General features: G+C 33.6%; 1 non-coding gene and 1 pseudogene across 1 annotated transcript; one reads left to right on the top strand and one right to left on the bottom strand.

Annotated features, from left to right (window-relative positions):
• Positions 1 to 13,680: 13,680 nt before the first annotated feature.
• LOC107639025 (S-adenosylmethionine carrier 1, chloroplastic/mitochondrial-like) lies at positions 13,681 to 18,737 on the bottom strand (annotated as a pseudogene).
• Positions 18,738 to 22,958: 4,221 nt separating this feature from the next.
• LOC148566789 (small nucleolar RNA R71) lies at positions 22,959 to 23,066 on the top strand. Its single transcript, XR_015882471.1, has one exon. It is a non-coding gene; the product is annotated as a small nucleolar RNA R71 (small nucleolar RNA).
• The last annotated feature ends 1,805 nt before the right edge of the window (positions 23,067 to 24,871 follow it).

Raw genomic sequence — 24,871 nt, 5'->3', positions numbered from 1 at the left:
ATTTCTATTCTAACCAAACACCGCTGTCCCACAGCCTTCACCAACCTATCCTACATGCGATCCCATCGCCACCGTCTTCCGAAGCTCCTCAATCCCAGTAGAAAGCACAATTAATAACAATGCAAGTAATTCACAAGTAAAAGCATACAATTCAAGTAGATCAAGTAAGCAAATAGGCATGTTATTCAAGTAGGCATACAATTACAAGTCAGCAAAGCAAACAAGCAGATAGAAAATGCATATGATGAATGCCTGTCCTACTGGCTGTGATATCACATTGTCGGTTCAACTGCCAACCCGATACATCTCCATGGAGACGTCGCCCTTCAGATTTCTCATATGGGAACCCCCGAGATATAGTGCCCAGACCACTGTCCAGGTACCGGCGCCTGCTCGCCTATGGTCCGAAGGGATGCGAGCGGGATACTCTTGCCACAGACCTCATATCTCAACGCAAGCGGGACGAACCACCGCCCTTACGCCGCCACCGCTACCTCGACAGGTGGAATCTAACCGCCGTCCCTGCCGGGCGCATAGCGTCTCATATTCTCAGTAAAAATAATATCTCAGTGGTTTTCAGAAAAACATTTTCAATATACAGAGATCCATCGCCTCAATCCGAGTCCTCGACTCATCTCAACCATTGTCCATTCATAACTCAGTTTCCAAAGTCAAAAGTTCATCATTCCGTATCTCATACATCACTTATCCTCCACCCAACGTCAAATCATTCTCAGCACGCCAGAAACCTAGACCTCCGTTTTCGAATTCATCATAAAACCGTGTTCTAGAAACCTTAGGTTACATCCCCTGTTCCAATACTCAAAGTTAAGCCCATACATTTTAAAATGGTGTTTTAGAAGCTCACAACCATGTTGGAAAGGTAGAATAGTTGAAAACAATTAAAATTTTGAGAAACAGGATGTGTGCGGCCGCACAAGGGTCTGTGCGTGCGCACACTCCTGAGAGTTTTGAAATGTGTGCGTATGCACAGGGGTGTGCGTATGCACAGGTGTCAATTTTTACAAGGGTCTGTGCACTTACACAACCTGTGCCAGCGCCCCCAACAGACCAACCTTCCCGACGTGTGCGTCCGCACAGGTTGAAGTTTTTCCATAGATGTGTGCGCGCACAGGCTGTGCTGATGCTGCGAACAGAATGCACTTCCCTACCTGTGCGTGCGCACAGGTGTGTGTGTCTGCACAGGTCGACATACTGGCAGGGGTGTGCGCCCGCACGAGAGTGTGCGCCTGCACACATCAGCAAATCTTGAAATTCTGCAACTTTGCAGAATTTCAGATTTTTAACACCAACTTTGAAGGATCATAACTTCCTTTACAAAATTCCAATTTTCACAAATTTTATATCGATTTAAAGAGTTTTCAAAGATCTTTAATCATAAACAAATTTCAGTCAATTTCGAAAACAGAGGCAAAAGTTATGATCATACAAAATTCATCAAAAACTCAATTTTACCAAACTTCATAACTTACACAATTTATTATCATACACATTCCAACCTTTACTATACCATTCCAAAACTCCATTTTTTTTCATCAAAATGTACCTGTTGTATCATAATACACCAACCTTACCACATTCTCCTTCTTAGTTCCTTATTTCCACTTCCAACATCGACCATATAACACTTATGATCAAAATCACCATCACACTCACCAATTCATAAATCATCATACTACAATTATCATAAGGAATCAACTTTCATTCCATACAATTATTCAACAATATCATATTATTACAATTCATCACAATCAACCCAACATTCATCAATTCATCAACATTTAGCACATCAACCATCATTTTAGTTCAACCTATCTTATTGGTCACTAGCCTATGTGTCCATGAATATTATATACTACATAGAGGAAACCGAAACCATACCTTGGCCGATTCTCCTTTATGCACCCAACTTCCAACTTAGCACAATTAATCTTCCAACCACAATCCAAGCTTTTAAATCCACTCCAATAAGCACAATTAGTTCCAAGAGCTCCCAGAGCCACAACAATCAAACTATATACATATAAATCACCACCAATCAACCTAGGGCTTAACATAAATCAAATCTCACAAGAGTTTAGTATCTCTTACCTCTCTCCCAACAGATTTGATGGCCACAATCCAAGGCTAAGCTAGGATTAGAGTAAACCTAAACATCCAAAATCACAAAAACTCATTCAACCAAAAACCCTATATACCCGAAATTTTGAAGAGCAAAACTGAGAGGGATTCGAGTTTTTCTTACCAGTTTTTTATATGGGATGTGTAGAGCTCTTCGCAAGAAATGTATAGCCGCTGACGGCACGCAAATCGGAGCTCTCTAGCTCAAGATATGAACTTTGAAAGAAGATGATGAATAGTAACCAAAGGGTTTCTCCTTCCTCTCTTCAATTCAGCGTGAGTGTTGTGTTTATGTGTGTGTGTGCTGATTTGGTTCATTTAATGAGCCTTTTATATGTTGGGCTTGGGCCCAACTTGGGCCTGGTCCAACCCGTTAGCGTTTTTAGCCCGTTTGGCCTAACTTTGGACCAAACCTTTAAAATTAACGCCCGGTTTTTCATTTCTAACGTTTTTCTAAGGTTTTCGCCGGTTTTTACTTTTTCTCATGCGGTACCGGGCAGACTCGAACCGGTTCGCAGTTTTTCGCAGAAGGCACATTTTCTGACTCAGAAAAACCTACTGAGTCCTAAAATCACCTTTAAATCCTCAAATTCTCACTCTAACTTTTTAGAATCTAATTTGGGCAATTAATCACTTAATTAATCGGTTGATTAATTACGGTTCTTACAGTAGTACCTAGCTAATCCCAAGAAATTTCTAATCTCAATCACTGAAGTCGGTCTTCCCATTCCATCATGGCCCCTCACCTTTGAAGGATCTACTGCTATTTATCCTTTACTCAAGACATGGCCTAACAACTTTACCTCCTCCTTCCAAAACTCACACTTAGACAATTTTGCATAAAGCTTCCTCTCCTTCAGAATTCGCAACACTATCCTCAGATGCTCCTCTTGCTCTTTTATCATCTTTGAATAAATTAAGATATCATGTATGAACACCACTACAAACTTATCCAAAAATGGACGAAATACTTTGTTCATATAATCCATGAACACAGCAGGCGCATTCTTCTTCATGGTTGTTATTTTCATGGTTGCAATTTACTCATTTAAATATATAAATTTTGATTTATTTTTTTAATCCTACTAATCAAATTCTTCGATAATACGTCACAATAGTAATTGCTTTGCACTAAAAAAGAAACTTTTTTTTAGCAACTTTTGTGAATTTTTTTATAATTCTGACGAAGTATTTGTCACTTATGTAATAAATAATATGTTTTGATTTATGACATGAACCAAATGTGGCTAAGTGTATATCTCCTTGTTTTAGAATTATCTGAATTAGTTATATGTGAAGCTCTATCTCGTGTATCAATGTAACACAAGCATTGTTAATTATTAAGTTTTGCTATCTTTTTCTCACACAAGTGATTTTATTTTTTTTTCTTTAGTCATAAACTTTGATGTTTGAATTTGTTTGAGAATTTTTAATGAAAAATTAGTATGAAAAATTATAAAACTTTGATTTTTTTAATTTAGAAATTATTGAATTTTTAATATTTAAATATATATTGAATATTTTAAAAAATTAAAATTAAATTTTACCATGGGTTAAATCAGCCAATAGTTATTAATTTAATTATTAATAAATAATATATTACCATTGAATTTACTGTCGGATTTACCAGGAGATAAATCCGACGGCAACAAGCTCAAAAAATTCGTCAATTAAAAATTTATACTGGCTGCTAAATCTGTTGGCAATTAGTGACGGACAAAAAAATCTGTCAGTAAATAGTTACTATTGAAGTTTTTATTGTCTAATTTGGTCCGTCGCTAAATCCGACAGTAAATAGATTACCGATGAATTTTTTCTAATGAATCTGCCGGTATGAATTCGACGGTATTTGACGACTTTTTTATAGTGAATAGTGATATAAGAGAAAAAAATTAGAATAGCGCTTATTATCGAGAAAAAAATTACAAAATTTCATATTAGGTGATTTGGATATGAGTAAAAAAAAACCTATAAAACATCCTATTAAAAAGATGAATATAAAAAATCTACAAATATATAGCAAAAGATAAATAAAAAAATTAAAAATTATATATAAAGTGGTTAAAAATAATTTCTCTATAAAAATAATATATGATAAGATACAATAATATTTGATCTATATTTTGATTTATATTATCATTTAATAGTATAAGTCTTTCTTGTTGTCGTCAATAAAGCCTTTTAAGCCTTTTAGCATCAGTGTAAATTGATTTTTGAAAAAATATTTATTTTTTTAAAAAATATTTTTTTAATAGACAAAAATTATTTTATATTTAAATAAATTTTTAAAATAAAATTTCAAATATTAAAAACATCTTTTGCTTCTTCTTTAAAAAAAAAATTTACATTTTTAATAAAAATATATATTTTTTAAAAGACGTATCCATATAGATTTTAAATTTAATAAAAGTTTTTTTTAAAAAAATACTTTTTTTACTTAAAAAACTAATCCAAACTAACACTTAAAAGCCACCTTAGCCGGAAAATAAAATGAAATAGACAAAAGTTTAAACCATCCTACAGTCAATAATTGTGAGTTAATTATAAGTAGTGCATAATTTGCAAGTGCTAAAATAAAGTTAATTGTTATTTACCAGCAACGGTTTATGATAATAAAATGGTTAATGAATACTCTAACATACGTAAAATTGGAATTGCATTAGGATATAGTGACTTATGTTCTAGCATACAATAATATAAGACTTGCAAATCAATTAGAGGTGACAACATACACCTTACTCGTGGATATCTAACCCGACTCAACCTGATCGGGCAGAGTTGTTAATCCAATCCGTAACTAATAGTATAGGGTGTAGGTAGAATTCTCATGCGGATCGAATAGGGTAGTGCGAGTTGAGTCTCAATCCTACCCGATCAATCCACACCCTATATATGTGTCAAGTGTTAAAATAAAGTTAATTGTTATTTATAAGCAACGGTTTATGATGATAGAGTGGTTAAAGAATATTCTAAAATATGTAGAATTGGAATTGCATTAAGATATAGTGACCTATGTCCTAGCATACAATAATATAAGGTTTGCAAATCATTTAAGAATAGCAACATGCATCCTATCCGCGGGTATCCAACTCGACTCAACCCTAGTTGGGTTGGGTTGGATTGCTAACCTGATCCACAACGAGTAGTGTAGGGTGCGAGCTGAGTAGGATTCTCATGCAGGTCGGGTAGAGTGCAGGTTGAATCTCAATCTTATCCGACCAATCCACACCCTATCTATGTGTATATTATCTATTTATATAAAAAATATGTTTCAAATGGATCTTGAACCAAAATTCTCTCACTAAATGTAAATAATTTCTAATCATTAAAAAAATCATTAATTGATAATTTAATATAATTTTTTTTACATAAAAATCAATTTTATTTTAAATAATTATCATCAAGGTATATAATAATATTACATCATTTTGATAACCCTTAAATAAAATCGGATACCTACGAATTAAATACAAATAAAATTAAAGTTAGAATATTCTCAACTCACAAATAAAATAAAATTGAGTTTATATAAAAAACTCAACTTATAAATAAAATCAAGATTTGATCTAAATTCTATCCTACTCACCCTTAGATCAATTGTCTTAGCTTTTTCACCTTTCTTACAAGATCATTAGTAAAATTTACTTTTAGTTTTCTCTCCATTATTTCTTTTTGTCTAAGCTAAGGTTACCATAAGTTTAAACGTGTTAAAACCAAGACCATAGACCATTGAAATCAACTCCTAGCACTCACTACTATAGAAAACTCGGCTAAAGAAACTATATTAGGATAATGTATCTCATAAATATAAAAAGAAAGAAACATCTGATTATTATTAATACTTGCGAGTCTAAAAACTAAAGGGTAAATTCATTAACTTTTGCGTAAGTTAAATGATATTATACATAGTATTTTTTATTTTTAATTATTAAAAATAATTTTTATATTCTAAAAGGATAAGTGATTGTAATGCGATAATTTTAAAAAAAAAATTCAAAGTTTTTTTTTTATTTTCAACTAAAAAAATCTATCATACAATAATTTGAAATTGGTTAGAGTGAATTTAAAATTTTTAATAAAAAAATTTCTATAAATAAAAATCAAAACTGTTAAGTCAATTTTATAGTATGTTACAATTAACTAAATTAACACGAAAAAAAAAATTTGTTGTATGAAAATTTGATAAAAATAAATTTTTAATTTTTAATTTTTAATTTTTATATAGATTTTATAGGTAAAAACAATTCTAAAAAATATATTAAGTTGTAGTTTTACTAAAGTCATTTGAAAGAGACTGCTAATTTTATCTTGAGTTAAAATTTTTATTTAATTGTCTTAATTAGTAAAATTAATATGAAAGATAAATTGAACAGATTGAGAGTTATTAATTCCTAATGAAAACTTGTGCGTAGTAAAAATGTTGACAATATTCACCATTTATTTGTTACTTAGTTTGTGAGCATTTTTGGCAGGTGTAGTATTTTTGGGTTTTTGAAGTTGGACATATCCTTAAACCTTTTTAGGAATTATAAGACTGCGTTTATTTACAGAGACAAAATATTGAGATAGAAATATAAAATTATATTTGACAGATAAACATAGATAGAAATATCGTGTCTAAAAACACTAAATTAGTGTATTTTGTGTTTATTTTAACAGAAAAGATACAGAAATACTAATAAGAGATACAATTTATCATACAATTTATCATAAAATACTGGCAAAATCGACGGCTAAGCCGTCGATAATATTAAAAATCGACGGCAAAATGAACGGTGGAGGTGGTCGCTATTAAGCTTGTCGATTTTTCAAAATTCGAATAAAATCGACGGCTTGCCTAGCCGTCGATAATAATTTAATAAAATCGACATCATTTCTGTCTATAATATGAGTTTGATAACTTTACCTTCTTACTAAAATCGACAACTGTAAGGCCCACATCGGTTGGAGAGGGGAACGAAGCATGCCTTATAAGGGTGTGGATACCTCTCCCTAGCATGACGCGTTTTGACGAGTGAGTGTGGGGGGCTTAGGCTATCATCCCTATCGTCAAAGGCAAAACCGTGAGGCCTTGTGTGCCAAAGCGGACAATATCGTGTTAGCGGGTGGTCTGGGCTGTTACAGATGGTATCCGAGCCAGAACCCGGATCGATGTGCCAGCGAGGGCGCTGGGCTCCCTTAGGGGGGTGGATTGTAAGGCCCACATCGGTTGGAGAGGGGAACGAAGCATGCCTTATAAGGGTGTGGATACCTCTCCCTAGCATGACGCGTTTTGACGAGTGAGTGTGGGGGGCTTAGGCTATCATCCCTATCGTTAAAGGCAAAACCGTGAGGCCTTGTGTGCCAAAGCGGACAATATCGTGCTAGTGGGTGGTCTGGGCTGTTACAACAACGCTGCCGTCGATATTATTATATAAAATCGACGCCTTTTTTGTCGATATTCGATTCAATAAAATCGACATCATTGCCGTCGATAATATTATTATATAAAATCGACGTCTGTTTTGTCGATATTTGATTCAATAAAATCGACATCATTGTCGTCGATATTATTATATAAAATTGTCGTCGTTACTGTCGATATTTGATTCAATAAAATAGACATAAGTGCCGTCGATTTAATTATTTAGATATCGACAAATTTTTTGTCTATATTTTTTTGTCTATTTTAAATTTAAAAAGCGACAACGTTACCGTCGATTTTAATAGCTATATTTTTTTAATTATTTTTTCTATTTGAAAAATAGTAAACAATTAATACAAATAAACTTTTAAATATAGAAATAAAATTTATATAGAATATTAGATAACAAGACGAATAAACTTTTAAATATAAAAACAAAATTTATATTAAATATTAGATAATAAATTTACAAACTTATTAAAATAATAAATAATCCTCTAACTATGACTTAAGACGAGATAAATTTTCACAATAACCCTTTTTTTAGTCAATTTAATTCTTAACGAAAGCACTAATATATTAAACTACAAAACTTTAAAAGAATCATTATTACAAAAATTAACTATTATAGTTGAAGGATCAAATTCCTCTAAAATAAAAAAGTTAATAAAAAATTACCAAAAAAAACTCATGCTAACATATAGGATATAGGACATCAATTTGACCCTAACTCCTGATTCCTGACCTAGAATGTACTCTGCAATAGGTACAGCAGACCCTGATGGTGACTTCAATCTGTACCACAAAATGCTTATTGATATAAGAGATTAATTTTGCAATTTGTATGTTATTTTCCAGTATTAGCATATAAAAAAAATTTATCTGGTTAAGGACTATCCAAGATAACAGTGGAGCACATAATACCTCAGTAATGATTCAAGCATGCTTCTGTTTGAGAAAATGCATCTCTTAGAATTTCTGAAGCATCATGAAGTGATAAAATCTGCTCCCTTTTTTATGAATCCAATAATATATTAGCAATTATCTCAGGAAAAAGTCTGAAAAGGAAAATTTGAAAAAAATTAGTAATATTTTATATACTAAAAAGAGCAAGAACCATGGATCAGGATATAAAATTGGCCTCCACTAAAATTTAAACACTAACTTGCTTGCGAATTTAGCAGCCCCATCGCAGATACCAAATAGCCCAAACTGCAAATTGGGCATTGAAGTGGGTTAGCTCCACTCCCTATATATATAGTTTATTATCCTATTTATATATGTATCTGTTTATCATTTTGGTTTGCGTAATCTCGCATTTCTCTTTAGTTGCAATAAATTTTTTAAAAAAAAGGTTTTTCATAAAAATCAGTTTTATTAACCCGATTACAGGCTTGATATTATTAATAATAGTTTCAGTTTAGTTTCAAGTTGGTAACACTCGATGTTTTAATATGAGCATATCATACTGAAAATTAGGTTGTTACATAAAACATTTCACTTTGTTAATTTTAATTTTTATTTCAAAATCAAATAAAAAACAATTTAAGATTGACACTTAAAATAAAAACAAATGATGATAAAAATAAATATTAGATAATAAAAAATACTTTATGAATACCGAAATTAATCACTAAGTATTTATTATATTTACATGTGTTATTTTGCACATATATAAGTATGAAAAACGATTAAGATTTCTAAATCATCCTCCTAATAATTATCTTTTTAATTTTTAAATAATATATTTTCAATTTTTTGCATTTTTAATATTTTTATATTTATTTAAATATTAAGAGAATAAATTAAAACTATCAATCATCACTCAATAATTTTATTGTGAAATTGAGATTTAAAAAAAATTATTTTGTATTAATTTAAGAAATTCAATGTCGTTTGAACTAATATTAATTAAATCATTAATATGATTATTTCTGCTCTTACATCTTTAATTTTATTAATAATTTATACTTTTATTATTAATTTATATTTTTTAATACATTTTTTAAGTATGATCAGATAAATAACTTTAGAAAAAAGATTATTTTTACCATATTTATATGAGTGGTGTCCTAAATTTATAGGCTTCATATTGGTTGAGATTGTTATTAAGGGGTCAACAATACATTAACTTCTTTTAAAAGAATTAATATAAGTGAGAAAAAAATGCAATACTATGTCAAATATTATAAAAAGGATAATTATTAATAAAGTTTATTTATCATTGAAAGTTTTCAATGGCACAGACAAGATGGTTGAATCTAGGATCACTTTTTATCTTTACAAACTTAAACTCCAAAACAAATTCTACATCTTTGTTATTGTTGTGTCTGTGATAGTGATGATGCAGGAGACAATTTATTTTTGTCTTATAACAAACAGAATAAAAATAGAATAGAGAAGAGTACACAGACATATATCCTGGTTCAACCACTTTGTACAATGTGGCCTACATCCAGTCTTTACCATAATTATAGTAGAATTTTAACTATTTTTTTTAAAGATTACAAACACCAATTCCTTAGGATTCTTTCTAATCATATTCGGGACAACCCAATTAAGCTTCTAACTAAGATTGTCTCGGCTAGGTTCACTCCCTAGACTTGGAACACTAAGTGCTAACCCAACTTGGTAAGAAAAACCTCTCAGACTCATGACACAATAAAAATACATCAAAAGAGATTGACATATTCAATGACTTTTTCTCCAAGTTCAACTCTCTTTAACTTTTCTCTCAAATGGCTTTTTTATATACCTCAAAAATTGCCTTTTACCATGAGAAATCAAAGAAAATAATATGAGAAAGCAAGATATTCAATATAACAAAATGAAGGGGAAGAAATATTATAGCTTGAAAGCTATGAGATAACCAGATTTAAGCCTCTTTATTTGCCTTCCATCTTGGCAGAATGCTTCCTTTAGTATAGATGTATTGCTTCTAAAACTTCAAACTTTGATTAATAGAGATGCTATGAAAACTCAAAATTTTTGTTCACTCTCCTTGCTTCACTTTTTGGCCAATTACTCCTTTTTGTATAGGATAATGCCTCTAAAACTTGAGCTAGTGTGTAGAGTATCTTCTGAGGTTGGAACATCTTTGAGTTTGTCTTCTTCTCCTAAAAAATCAGAGCAGAAATGCAGAGTAAATAGGTAGTATCAGCAATAGGGTCATGGTTGTTAGATGATTTTGTAGCAGAAGAAGTTTTCAAAGTACTTGTAAAATCAACATCCTTGATTCTTAAGCTTTGCCCCTAAGTTTCATCCTTTACCTTTAATTTGATATAAAAAGTAAAGAACCCCCTTTTTCTTCTTCTTTTCGAAAATGTTGTAATGCATGAACATCTATAGTTATTTTCTTTAGTTTTTTTCAATAAAGTTACTAAATTTCCTTATTCTTAATTGAGATTTTAGTAATTTTAATCAATATTTCTTGAAGTTGTTTTGAGTTTTGGTATGTGTAGGAAAGTGTTGAAAGTTAGCAAAGAACAAAGAAAAAGAGAAGGATAAGAAAGCCAATCAAGATTGAATGAACACTTCCAGTAAACTTTAGTGAGATGCCAACCCTGATACTTTCATACTCCAACAAGCATAACCTAAGCTATAGAGATCCAAATGAAGCAGTTCTAGTAGCATTAGAAAGCCAACTTCCAGAACTTTCTAACGATATATAATAGTCTATAGTGGACAAAGCAGAGGAGTTTATGTTCATCACAAAGAGCTCCTAGGACAACCAAGCCTCCAAGCCAACTCCCAAGGGTCACCCTTACTCAGGCGCCTCACGTCCCCTCTACTGCGCCTCATGTCCCCAGCACTTGCGCCTCATGCAGCCATCACTTTCACCTCTAGGGGTTGCCTCTCCTTCATGCACTCACTCACCACTTGGTACACCTCACGCAACCAAACAGAGGCTTCCAATCCCTCCTCTTTTGGGCTTATGCTTCACGTAGGGAATGTGGCACCTCATGTACTAAATTGGGCCATTCCTAGGGATTGTGATTTCTTGATAAATCCTTCTTAGTCTCCAATCCTTTGAAGCACTTGAGTTGATGATTAAAATTGAACACAAGGCCCATGATTTAAAGCACTGATTGACAATTATGAAGAATTATCAGCAACTTGACTTGGGATGAAAAAAACTATTGAAGGAACATTAATTAGTTTAGATTTAATTTTGTTTTAATTTGATTTGGTTTGAATTCTAAAATAATTAGGTTTAGGGTTAGTATTTAAGAAGAAAAAATACTTACGTGCGCCCTCTTCTCTCCCAGTCGTTTTGGAATTGATAGTTTTTGTTTCAGCACACCATGAGCAACTAATCTCCTGTGTTAAGGTTAGGAGCTCTGTTCACCTTTTTATGGATTATAAATCTAAGTGTTTTATTTTATTTGAGGTTTATGTTTTGATCTATTTCATGATTGAGTTTTTGTTCTTCATCCATAAAGATTTAGAATTGTTGGAAAATATTCTAACTCCGTTTTGAATTCTAAATATTGTTTTGGAAAAAGTAATATTGAAATTATTTTAAAAACTCTTTCTCACAACTTTTTTATTTAACTAGGAATAGTGTTTCAAAGAGTGTGCGACGCTTTGTGACTTTCAATTTCTCTAGTTTGAATAAGTGATTAAAAATTCGGATTAGAAAACTTTTGAAAATCATTCTTTCTTGTAAGTTTCAATTGTTTAGGACTAGCTTGGATAAGTGACATAAAAATCAACCTAAGGACTATTCTTGAATCTTATTTGAAACTAAATCAAATTTATGCTTCATATTTTTTCTCAAATGATTGACTAAAGAATTAGCGATTAATTAGGTTAAAGAGAAAATGAATTGCCAAGGAATTGGAATTTGATTATTTATTATTGGTCGTGATTAATCTCTGCATGCCTTAAATAAATGAATACAAGGATTTTTTTTCCTAGAGAGTGAACATCTTTGAAATCTTAACATTCTCACCATCATTGTCTTCACATTCACTTTTGCTACTTTTATTGTCCTCTGTTTACACGTTTGCTTTAATTCCTCATTCATTCCTCTGTTTCTTGATTTGTCTAATTAGACTAGTCAATTAATCATTGTTGCTTAGTCCTTTAATCCTCGTGGGAACAATAACTCGCTCACCATGATATTACTTGATACGATTCGGTACACTTGCCGAGTTGTAGTTTTGAAAACATTTCGCATCATGTTCCAACAGAAATGTGGTAGCTTCAACAAGCTATTTGTTTGCACAAGAATGGTAACACAACAGTAACTCTTTTCTTCTGAACTACATCAACATTTGGATTTGATTCTTTGCTCCATTAACTGATTTTTTCCTCCAAAATTTGTTTGATGAAACATTTTGTTGCCATAAAAAAGTGAGCCACTACTCCTTTGATTTACTTTACTAATTTTGGGTAAAGCTTTAGCAGCATCAGTAAGATTTTGTTTTCATCATGTAATGAGCCATGTTGCTGACCTTGTTTGCATTTGGACTTCTTAAACAAAGACTAACTTGGGCCTACAACATTAAAACATGCATCAAATAACTTTTAGGCTTTTAACCCAACCAAATGCTTATATGAAATTGTTTTCTAAACTCAACAATCTCCTCCTTGATGACAAACATAATTTGTAAAGGAACTAAAGAGATTGAAAAAGAGTGAAGATTATAGACTTTTATTTGGTGATACCAATTTGAATTACATAAAAAACTCTCCCTTTCTTTTGTAATAAATACTCCTAATTGTTGGACTTGTGAGAATACGTAAAACACAAAATTTCAACTAGACAAACCAAAGTGTGTGCTTTACATGCATGATTATGAGTCAAACTATAAAGTTCATTAAAAAATTTAAAAATAATCATCAACATACATCTATCATCTAAAGAAAAAATATTCAAACATTCAACCATCTACTAGTATGAATAATAAATCAATCCTTCACTCTCCCTTTTGTCATCAAGGAGGGTAAAAGATAATCCTACAAAAAGATAGGTTAGAGGCTAAAGTTTAAAATAGCATCAGAATATTATTAAAGTACTAGTAGTTAATACAGTCATCTAGCAAGATAAAAACAATAGTTAGAACTGAAAACTATCATAAATCTTAATGAAAAAGAAAACATTTCAAGGTCTTCAACAAGAGGCATTTCTAGGTATCCGAGCCTTCATCCTTCAATTCCAACGGCTCTTCATGATCATTCTGCATAATTTCATCATCATTAAGATTGTCTACATATTTCAAGAGAACTGCAACACGATCTCTTGACTTATGCACAACATTCTTATTTAGAACCGCGAGCTTCCTTTCTTGTTGGCTTGAAGAAATGAGATGATTGGACATGTTGACGAATTCTTGGAGCAAATCTTTAACAACGCCGGTTAAAAGGCATATTTGACTTGATGAGGCTGATGTACCAGCCGTTGAACGAGGAGGAATATCCTCAATATCATCGTCTTCATCAATGACCACCTTTTCGGTCCTAGTGGATCCTTTCTTTTATTGCTTAACTACACCACCCCCTTTTAAATAAGAGTTTCTATTTTCATGACTCAATGCTTAGGTCAATACCAAAATATTCAAGTATTTAGGTTAAAAATATGCCATATGGAAGAGACATATTTTTGTCACTTTTGATGCAATCATACATATGTCGCATCATAAAATATGCAAAGAAAATCTCTATTTTTATGACGATGGCAAACAACACTAATGTGTCACAAAATCTTTATAGACTCTGCAGATGTGGGAGCCATTTTTGATTGACCAAGACCAAACTAGAATATGCAACTGAAAAAAGATTAAAGCAAAGAAATTAATTTTGACCAAAACCAATATAAGAAAGATAAAGGCTCGCTTAAAGTACTCACTCATTTTGTAGTTGGCGTAGAGGAAGCAGATGCTGAAACTGAAAGTAGAGAGAGTTGCTAATTGCAAAACTTAAAAATTACACATGTTGAAAAATATCAACATAAATGACTCAAATGCATAATGATATTGCTAAAACTAATTTCTATAAACTAATGCTGAAAAAGGAAATGACTATCCATTGATAAATCACTAGCTACCAAATCTTTGATCAAAAGGGGAAAACTCCCTAAAAAAAATCAAGAACGTTCCTTTTAAAATGAAACATCAGCATCATTTGCAATAAGTAATGAGAAATGAGGATCTAAGGTGATAGAAGAAATGAAAAAAAAAGTTCAACTTGTGATTTGTATGGATCACAAGATCTCCTATTTCTAAAAGATACTTCAATCAGTAACGTCAAAATAAATTGTTAATTGAAGAATTGACTAAGCATTCTTGAGCAGCTAAGAATAATTGCAAGTAATAAAAAACAAAATTGATAACAAAAAAGACAATGCAACACTCGTATATTATATGAAACCTTTACTATTCTCAAAATCTTAGTCCAAGATGAACTTGGAAAACTACACTACCATCAATTTATAATATCTTACAATCATAATATCTCAAACAAACTCTTCCAAATAACACAACTAGAAAATAGATTAATACAGACAGATTTAGTCTTTACAAACAGATTTTTGGTTATCGACGAAATTATCGACGGATTTTGTCCCTCTATAAAAGCCCCGTCGAAAATTATTTACCGACGGATTTTTTCTGTCAGAAAATTACAACGGATTTTTACCAGTTACCGACGGATTTTACCTCTGTAAATTCTCCATCCATTTCCCGAAGATGACAAACTTTTCGACGGATTTTCCGTTGGTAATTACAGACATATTTTCTGACGGATTTTCCATCTGTAATTACAGATAGATTTTCAGACAGATTTTTTTCTATAATTACAGACGAATTTTTCGTCGGTAATTGGAACCATAAAAAACCATTCTAAACTCTAAATACAGACAGAAAATTCGTCTGTAAATCCGTCGGTAAGGTAAACTATTTTTTTTTTCATTACAAAATAAACTTGTTTTCATACAAAATAAATATAAATTTAATAAATACAATTTTTTATCTAATTTGTATTCAAATATTTATAATATTTCAAAAAATAAATAAATTCATTGTATTATTAAACTAAAAGAAAAATACTATAAACAAACAAGTCAATATAATTCAAAACATAAACAAAGTGTATTGATACATCAACTATAATAATAAATAACAACCATACATCAATAAAGTGTATTGAGTAAATTAAAAGTTGTTAATGGGTATCCAAAGGGCTCTAAATAATTTTTCTCATATTAGTAAATTAAAAGAACTATGCTGCAAGCAACTCCTATTCAATTTTCTAACTCATTTGAACAATTTTCGCTGCTCTAATAATTAACTTGTAATAGAGGATTCATTAGATGAAGTTGGTGAAGGAGGTCCTGTATTAATTTCACTTATCTCATCTGCAAAATTCACTTCACTTGCTCTTTCTGCTGCTGCTGCTTCTTCTTCATCATCCCAGCTTTTCTCACACGATCACAAATATTCTCTAAGACCAGATCATTCATGTGCTGAAATAGTGGTACTTGAAAAAATTAAAATAATTAGATGTTGACCAATAAAGGATCGAGAATGTAACACCATGATGCAAATAATGCACAAAATCTAGAATATATGTTGCATAGTCAATAGTGAACAAAATCTCAACTCACACCACAAACATGGCTGTTTCAAATATAATCTAGTTAATAGTAAAAAACCAAACAGCTATTGCTAGAGATACTATTACTAAGTAGCAAGTACATGATAAGTAGAAAAATCCAACCATGAAGTTTGCAATGATTGCTTAATGCAATGTCAAATGTACAGTTCATTATGTCACTGTTCCTAGCTCTATAAGTGCACGAAATCAACCATATTTAGTTGGGGGTGATAGTAAACCAAGGTGATCCATCTACTATTAACAGAAAATCTTCAAAATGCTAATAGTAATCACTATCAAACAGTATTGTAATGTACAAACACATCTTCACATTCAAATGCAAAGCAAAGTAATGATCATTCTTAACACTTTGCTGCTAAAAAAAATAAAGCACCCTTAACCGCAATAAGTAAAAATAAGATGATTCTAATGTTCTTAATAGTAGGTCTCTCTACAGTGTGAGTATGTCTCTTCTGTTAATTATCTCCTTTTATTGTAAAACTTTGCTCTAAACTACCTACTGAACAATGAGTATTTCAATTTCAAGTTCATAGCATTCAATTTTGGCTGATCAGCAAACCAATTTTTTTATCAGCAAACTAATGGAAGCATTCAATTTTGGCTGATCAGCAAACCAATTTTGGTAATAGCTTTCTGAACCTGCTCTGAGCGATTAAGGTATAGTTCATAATTTGGTGAGAATTTGGACCATGCTAAAAGTTACCACTCAAGCTGGTGTTTCCAAGAAAGCAAAAAACCCATACCTTCAAAAGTGCACTAGGTCCTTCTTCCTTGATAATTGTTTGAACACAATCTAGATTCCATTATATTGGTTTGCAGATCCTTTTAGGAGGAAAATGAGAACTTTGTTATTAATGGATTGATAATTGAAACTGGATATTCTTACTGATTTGCATGCGGATTACAGTACATAACATGGAATCATCTACATATGGCGTTATATGAGTTTCATGTGAAAACGAGATTGAAAATGAAGAATACAGCAAAAGAAAAGTAGTAGGAAACACGATTATTTAACCTGAACCATTAATCTTGTCTTGATGACATCAAGGGGAGTTGTTATAGCTCCAGTTAGTGCACCTAGAAAAACAAGATTGTTAATCACATTTTAACACTGGCATAATGCTTTAAGTGCTACTGTGCTAGCAGCAATCACACATACAAGCCTACAACTTAGTATGTGTATATATATATATATATATATATATATATATATATATATATATATAGGAGTAGTCTTCTGATGTCATTTAAATATTTAATTACCTGCAAATGCACCAATAATTGCATTTTTTGGATCATTCAAATTTCTTCGGGCCTAAAAATGGAATGGCAGTCACATCCTCTATCAAGAAATACAGTGCAACAAAACATATAACTATAGAGCTTGAGAAATTTACCACAGCCATATAACCCATCCTAATCTGCTCATAGATGCAAAACTGAATAGCATCAAAGGGCAAATCCCGCAATAAAAAAGATCCATACCCCTTGGTTTCAAAGATTAATGTCAAAGAAACATTTTAGCATACAATCACACATGGAAAATAGGATTGTCAAATGTTTCTCAAAAGGAAGACATAGTGAGGAGTTTCATACAGCATAAAGTCCTTTAAAACCTTCATTAGCAGCAATGAAACGGACAGCACCAGCAGCTGAAGTAAACTGTCCAATTTGCAGCGATGTATTGCCATTCGAAATCAAGATATTGGGATTGGACTAATCAATCGTTTAATAAATTTTCAAACACAATCAATATCTATTCGAACCCCTTTTACTTGTAGGAATACATCTTGGATCTGTCGATTGTGTTATGGGCGGAGTCCTACTCATGGAAACTTGGTGGAATTAGGCGAAGCTGTAGGTATTATTGCGGGCCAATCGATTGGAGAACCTGGTACTCAACTAACATTAAGAACTTTTCATACAGGTGGAGTATTCACAGGAGGTACTGCAGAACACGTGCGAGCTCCGTCTAATGGAAAAATAAGATTCAATCAAGATTTGGTTTATCCCAATTCGTTGCTTAACAACCTGAGAAGCATTAAAGAAGATGAAGTTATACCATAGCATCAACTATTGTACATAAGTCAATCACAACTGGCCAAACTTCAAACTTAAAGGTAATGTACTTGGTACATGGCTTGTTTTAAAGCTAGCTATACATATTTATTGAAACATTTTGAGCATGATACTTAAAAAATTGGTAACAGGTGTTTAAACAACATAAATCTTCATATGCCTATATTTTCAGATCAAGGTTTATGTAAGTAACATCTTACCAGATGAGAAAAAGCACTCAGGTTTTCAGGAAACATCCTCAACAGTTTCTGCTTCATAGGTTCATAAACTCCAACAGATAAAGCTGATGCCCTAAACATTTAAAAGCAACACCAAGGTGTTAAAGAAAATTTTATGAATTCATACCTTGATAAGTAGACAACAAAAAATCTTGAAAGCTAAGTGAAAAATTGAATGATATCACAGTTTACTGGCAATGCTTATTTGAATCCATGTCTCTACTAAAAGGACTCTTATATGCAACTGAATCATAAAAAGTTGACGTATCCATTTTGTGCAAACTTATAGTTGCACTTACACATAAAATTAGGACATGAAATACCAGTAGTGTTGTTGCAAACAATGCCCAATTATACTTTTCTAAAATCAAACGATAAAACTGATATGATTTAATTGTTAGGAACAACAAAGGAGATCTTCATTTATTAACTCTTTTTGATAATACCAAAGGAGGTATTGTAGTTACCAAATAAAGTGTGTAATAAATCAAATGGCTTCTCCTCTTCCATGCTAACTGAAGCAAAAGGATTTCTCAGCCGCACGTTCTGTTTTCTCTTAGTGCAACCACCTGCAAAACCAAATTAGTGGTTCAAACAAGAAAGCAGAGCGCACTATGTAACACAACTATGTCAATATTACATCACATTTTTCTTTTCTAAAGAAAGAACCTTCTACACCAAGTGACCAAGCATAAGAAATATGAATTCAATCAGCATGAACCTATAATCGCATAAGCACAATTAGGCATGGCCTTTATTAGATTCACATCCAGACAGATACAAAATTATATAAAGAACTTTGTTTTGACATTCTTTTAAAATTTTGAACAAAAGATTAAAAAATGATGAAGATAATCAATCTCTCGCCTCATAAATACTAATGTAGCATTTCTCACGTATGTAATAGTTTTCAATAACTCCTTATTTGTAGGGTACTGCAAATTCAAACACAGAAAACATGTATGTCAATAACAAAAAGAATAAAAAGGAAGAATCAAGCAGTGTCTTGCCTCAGTTTGTTTGCCTGAAATTCTCGCCGCCACTGATCCGCGGCTCAATCTCCTGTATATGATTGGATTTGGTTGTCTTGCCTTTGTTGTTTCAAGATATTTGATGCGTGGCAGAAATTTACCAATTTAGAGATGTCAATTAAGAGGACAGCGTTGCACGTATAGCTCTTAATCAGATAAGATCTGCCTCACCAATTTAAAAAAGGGTTGTCACAAATTTTAGAAATAAAATACTGGGAGTATGAGTCCCAGGTCGTCTCCCAACAAGTTGCAGGAAAGAGTGCTATTTTATCAACTAGGGGTTTTCAGAAAAATTGAGTTTTGATAACGAGTAATTAAAATGATTAAAAATTAAAGCAATAAAAATAAACTAAGAATAGTTATTGATACTCTGAATGTGTGTGGATGCCTCCCTTGAGTTTCTGCATGTTCCCTAGGTTTAGTCTGTGTTTCTGGGCCAAAAACTGGGTCAAATACGGCCCAAAATCGCCCCCAGCGTATTCTGTTATTTCTGCAGATCGCGCAGGTCACGCGTACACGTCGTCCACGCGTTCGCGTCATTCGGCATTTTTCCTTGCCACGCGTTTGCATCGTTCACGGGTTTGCGTCATTCGTGCAGACTCCAATCCACGCGTTTACGTCAGGCACGCATCCGCGTCGTTGCGAATTCTCCATTTCACGCGTTTGCGTGGGCCATGCGCTCGCGTCATTGCTCGCTGGTCATCTCCTTAGTTTCTTGTGTTCCTTCCATTTTTGCAAGTCTCCTATCTAATTTCCAAATCATTCGTGCCCTGTGAAGCCTGAAACACTTAACACACGGATCATGGCATCGAATGGGATAAAGGAGAATTAAAATACATAATTAAAAGTCTCTAGGAAGCAAGTTTTCAATCATAAACAATTTTGGGAAGGAATTGTAAATACATGCTAATCATATGAATAAGTGGGTAAAGATTTGATAAAACCACACAATTAAACACAATATAAATCATAAAATAATGGTTTATCAACCTCCCCACACTTAAACATTAGCATGTCTTCATGCTTAGTTGAAGGAGATAATATAAATGAGTAGGAAAATGTAAAACTCATGAAATGCAATGCAACCTATATATATATATATGCAACTATATGCTTTTTGTCTACTTGGTTAAAAGTAAATAAGCTCTTCAAGACAAATATAAATTAGATTTCACTAACTCAATTCATATAGTAAATACAGGTAACATTGTAAGAAGACAGCTCATGAAAGCAGGGAACATAGAATTAAGCACTGAACCCTCACTGACGGACAGGCTTTGCTCCCTCTTCTAAGAATATTCTATGTTCACAAACTTGGGGGCTGATGCCTACTATATCCACCAAGTTCCATCCAATTACTTTCTTATGTTTTCTCAGCACACTGAGTAGTTGTTCTTCTTGTTGAGAAGTGAGTTCCTGTGCAATGATAACTGGAAACTTCAGCTTGTCCTCAAGGTAAGCATACTTGAGGTGTGGAGGAAGGGGCTTTAGCTTTAATTTCTGCTCATAGCTAGGCTCTGGATCATCCGGGACTGGTAATAATGGTAAAGTGTTCTCATTGTTTTCAGAAAGTGTCTCCACACTTGGACCTTGCTCCATGTACTTCTCTTCTAATTCTTCCTGGTGAACTTCAGCTACAGTTTCATCAATAATGTCACACTGGAAGATAGAATGATCTTCCGGAGGATGCTTCATAGCTTCATTTAAACTGAAACTCACTGTTCTGCCATCTATCTCAAAGGAGTAAGTTCCTGAGAATGCATCCAGCTTGAACTTTGAAGTTTTCAGGAATGGTCTTCCAAGCAGGATTGATGATGGTCTTCCTGAGTCATTAGGGGGAATTTCCAGGATATAGAAATCAATGGGAAATGTGAGCCCCTTAATGCTCACTAATACATCTTCAACAATTCCAACTACTGTAATAATGCTTTTATCTGCTAACACAAAATGAGCTGCCGACCTTTTTAAGGGAGGGAGCCTCAAAGTATCATATATAGACAAAGGCATTATACTAACACATGATCCTAAATCACACATACAGTCAGAAAATATCACACCTCCAATGGTACAGCTAACCATACATGGACCTGGATCACTACATTTTTCAGGTATTCCCCCCATTAAAGCAGATATAGAACTACCTAAAGGAATAGTTTCTAATTCATTAATTTTATCTTTATGTATGCACAAATCCTTTAGAAACTTTGCGTATTTAGGTACCTGTTGAATAACATCAAAGAGGAGAACAGTTACCTCGACCTTTTTGAATATTTCCACCATTTTGGGGTCAAGTTCCATCTGTTTTCTGGGCTTCCTTGGAAGTTGTGGAAATAGAATAGGAGGGGCGTGATTTGTAGCTTCAGCATCCCTTGGGGATTCATTCTGTGGTTAAGTTTCCTCTTCTTCAACTATGTCTTGTACGTTCTCTTCCTCTTCAGCATCTTCCACTTCCAGAACATCCTCGGCTGGCACATTTTCTGGTGGGTTTGGCTCCTTATGGTTCCTCTCCTGTAATATGGTTCCGGACCTCAAAGTGATGGCGTTGATGCCACCTTTGGGATTAGGCAGTGGTTGAGAAGGAATTCCATTAGAGCTTGAAGGTTGATGTGTGGAATTAAGTGAGGAATCCATCCGGGAGACGAGAGCTTATAAAGTGGCAGTCAAGCCATTCAGACTAGAGTTCAGCTGCGCCTGCATGTCTTGTTGTCCTTGCGCAAGAGAACGGAGCATCTCGTCATTTGATGATGAATTAGAATAAGCAGTCTGAGAAACTTGTTGTTGGGTTTGCTGGGGTCCTTGTGATTGTCTTAGGTGAGGTGCCCTATAAGGTTGGTTCTGATTCTGCTGTCTGTTGTTATTGTTATTCCACCTCTGGTTTCTATTATTGTCTCTGCCTCCTCTATTAAAGTTATCCCTCCAGCCATGGTTAGAATTATCTCTCCAGCCTTGGTTGGAGTTGTCCTGCCATCCATGGTTATTGTTGCCACCTTGGTTGTAGTTGCCACCTTGTTGATTGTATCCTTGATTCGAGCGGTCATAAAAGTTGTGAGTGGCTGCCACAGTGTTGTCTTCCTAGAGCTGCGGGCATTCATCAGTATAATGACTATAATCAGCACAGATTCCGCATACTCTTTGTGGAACCAACTGTTGGCTTTGTTGTGGTGAAGGCTGAGCTTGTTGTGCTTGTTTTTGGTTCAACTGTATCTGTTTCAGTAGGTTGGTCATTTCACATATACTCTGTGTCAGAGCAGTAGTTTCTTTGCTAGAGGAAATCTCTGCAACAGCTTTGGGGTTGTGCCTCTGTCTGTGATTCCTAGTGGACTCAGCTAAGTCGCTGATCAGTTGCCATGCTTCATCTGCGGTTTTGTACTTTTTCAAAGAACCATTACTAGCACCTTCCAGTGTAGTCTTATCCTGGGGGTTCATGCCTTGGGTGAAGTAGCTGATCAATACTAGTTTACCAATCATGTGATGGGGACATGCGTCCAGGAGATTGTTGAAGCGCTCCCAATATTCATAGAGAGTCTCTGATTCACCTTGACCAATGCAGGAGATCTCTTTTCTCAGTCTATCTGTGACTTCAGCTGGGAAGTATTTTTCCAAAAATTCTCTCCTGAGTGTATCCCAGTTGGTAACAATTGCTTCAGGTTGGGAGTAGTACCACTCCCTCGCCTTTCCCTCAAGAGAAAACAGAAAAGCGGTTAACAAAATAGAAGTTTCATTTGCACCATGACGCCTAACAGTAGAACAGGCTGTCTGGAAATCCCTAAGGTGCTTGATAGGCTCTTGAGCAGGTAAGCCATGAAACTTGGGCATCAAGTTGATCAGTGCGGTTTTTAGTTCAAAATCTGCAGCTGCACTCGGGTGATGCACTTGATACGGCTGTAGTGTAAAATATGGGGCTCCTGCCTCCTGGAGAGTAATCCTCCTAGGTGCTGCCATGTTTCTTGCACGTAAATCAACTAGATCAGTAGTAAATGAGCTTGTCTCGCTCTCAGATTGCGGTTCAGATTCGCCCTCAAATGAGACTGGTGAATTGATAATAATCACTTCACCACCCTCAGAGGCTAACCGACGTCGAGTTCGTCTAATATATGAAAGAGTTCTTTCAATTTTAAGATCGAATGGGACTAAACTCGGATCAGGCAATGAACGCGTCATTCAATGAGAAAGACATGTAACTCATGGTAATAGAAATAAAAATAAAATATGCAAATAAAAATAAAATATATACACTAATTAATAATTTAGCACACTATTGCAACTCCCCGGCAACGGCGCCAAAAATTGATGCGTGGCAGAAGTTAACCAATTTAGAGATTTCAATTAAGAGGACAGCGTTGCACGTATAGCTCTTAACCGGCTCAGATCTGCCTCACCAATTTAAAAAAGGGTTGTCACAAATTTTAGAAATAAAATACTGGGAGTATGAGTCCCAGGTCGTCTCCCAATGAGTTGCAGGAAAGAGTGCTATTTTATCAACTAGGGGTTTTCAGAAAAATTGAGTTTTGATAACAAGTAATTAAAATGATTAAAAATTAAAGTAATAAAAATAAACTAAGAATAGTTATTGATACTCTGAATAAAAGGCCTTGACCGGGGAAATAATTAAATGGAATCTCTATCCTTGTTGGAATCTTCTCAAGTGTAGTGTAGTGTAAAAAGGTTGTTGTTCTCACTCGGTTACCCCTTACTAAATAAGAAAAAGTATGGTGATTAAACTAACTCTTACCTTCAATTCCTAGTCCTCTCCCTTAGGGAGGTCTAGTGTTAGTAGGTATGGAATTAGCTAACAACGTCTAATTCAACCAAGCACTTGAGCATTCCAACTCAAGTATCTCCTTTTAATCAACCCCATGTCAAGTAGAAATTTTACTCCATTGACATGAAAGAAATAATCATAAAAATATGAGAAGACATAATTAAATAAAATAAAATAGAGAATTAAAATTAATTAAAATAAAAATAACTTCATATATTAATAAATTCAAAACGCAACATAATTATCTGAATAGAGTCAATGAGTAACTAATTAAAAATAAGGGAGTAAAGAAACAAACTAAAGTAATGTCTTCAATGGAGGTAATGGCTCTTCAGCATCCACAATCCAAAGCAAAAGCATAAACTATCAACGTAACACTAATCTAGATTCAGATCTAAAACTAAGAGTAATCCTAATGTGTAGAATCTGAATGTGTGTGGATGCCTCCCTTGAGTTTTTGCATGTTCCCTAGGTTTAGTCTGTGTTTTTGGGCCGAAAACTGGGTCAAAATGCGGCCCAAAATCGCCCCCAGCATATTCTGTTATTTCTGCAGATCGCGCAGGTCACGCGTACGCGTCGTCCACGCGTTCGCGTCATTCGGCATTTTTCCTTG

This window comes from Arachis ipaensis, chromosome B4 (assembly GCF_059453495.1).
Source record: "Arachis ipaensis isolate K30076 ecotype BB chromosome B4, ASM5945349v1, whole genome shotgun sequence".
Classification (NCBI taxonomy): Eukaryota; Viridiplantae; Streptophyta; class Magnoliopsida; order Fabales; family Fabaceae; genus Arachis; species Arachis ipaensis.
The sequence above is the reverse complement of the archived record's forward strand: the minus strand, read 5'-3'. Positions and strand labels throughout refer to the sequence as shown.